The 1,102-nt window shown below is 47.9% G+C and overlaps 2 long non-coding RNA genes across 2 annotated transcripts in view; one reads left to right on the top strand and one right to left on the bottom strand.

The window, feature by feature from the left end:
• LOC103907652 overlaps positions 1-1,102 on the top strand; it is a 16,226-nt gene that overhangs the window by 12,473 nt on the left and 2,651 nt on the right. The gene's annotated exons all lie outside the window — the stretch shown is intronic.
• LOC103907651 overlaps positions 1-1,102 on the bottom strand; it is a 19,312-nt gene that overhangs the window by 15,561 nt on the left and 2,649 nt on the right. The window contains exon 2 of the long non-coding RNA XR_658104.1: positions 479-485. This is a non-coding gene — a long non-coding RNA (uncharacterized LOC103907651). The remainder of the gene's footprint in view (positions 1-478; positions 486-1,102) is intronic.

Genomic DNA, 1,102 nt, shown 5'->3' with positions numbered 1-1,102 from the left:
TTATGGAGAAGATTACACTGGGTACTATTGAAAGGCATTTAAAGAATAATGTAATCATCAGGCACAGTCAACATGGATTCACAAAGGGAAAATCCTGTTTAACTAATTTGATATCCTTCTATGATAAGGTCACCCGCCTAGTGGATTAAGGGAAGGTGTTGTATGTAGTTTTTCAGGATTTTAGTAAGACTTTTGACACTGTCCCTCACAGCATCCTTCTGGACAAGTTGTCCAACTGTGGGATGAGCAGGTTCACAGTGCACTGGGTGAAGAACTGGCTGAATGGCAGGGCTCAAAGGGTTGTAGTGAATGGGGCTACATCTGGCTGGCGACCGGTCACCAGCGGTGTTCCTCAGGGCTCAATCCTAGGGCCAGTGCTGTTCAATATTTTTATCAATGATCTGGATGTGGGAGTTGAATGAACCATTAGCAAGTTTGCTGATGATACTGTTAGGTGCTGTTGACTCTCTTGAGGGACAAGAGGCCTTACAGAGGGATCTAGATAGATTGGAGCATTGGGCAATCATCAATGGCATGAAATTTAACAAGTCCAAATGCTGGATTCTGCACCTCGGACGGAGTAACGCTGGGCACAAGTATAGATTGGGAGATGAGTGGCTGGAGAAAGGGATCCTGCAGAATGGGATATGGGGGTGCTGGTTGGCAGCAGGCTCAACAGGAGTCAGCAGTGTACCCTGGCAACCAAGAGGGCAAACTGCATCCTGGAGTGCATCAAACCCAGGAAGGTGGAAAGGGAGAAAACCAGGCTCAGTAGAGATAAGCCTCGGGGCGGCACGCCAATGTTTGAGGGATAGTGTGCTAGCGAGGTCCTTCGGTCTGCTGTCTCGGTGGAGGTAGGGGATGGAGATTCATGTGGCAGCAAAGACGCAAGGGTTATTGATGTGTCAGAAACCACAGAAGCACCTGAGAATGGTCACGTAGGAATTAGGGCTTCTTCCCCTGAAAAGGTGGCAGGATCAATAGCCCAACTGAAGTGCATCTACACCAATGCACACAACATGGGCAACAAACAGGAGGAGCTGGAAGCCATTGTGCAGCAGAAAAATTATGATATAGTTGCCATGACACAAACATGGTGGGA

The sequence above is a fragment of the Aptenodytes forsteri genome, unplaced genomic scaffold (assembly GCF_000699145.1).
Source record: "Aptenodytes forsteri isolate BGI_AS27 unplaced genomic scaffold, ASM69914v1 Scaffold76, whole genome shotgun sequence".
Classification (NCBI taxonomy): Eukaryota; Metazoa; Chordata; class Aves; order Sphenisciformes; family Spheniscidae; genus Aptenodytes; species Aptenodytes forsteri.
The sequence above is the reverse complement of the archived record's forward strand: the minus strand, read 5'-3'. Positions and strand labels throughout refer to the sequence as shown.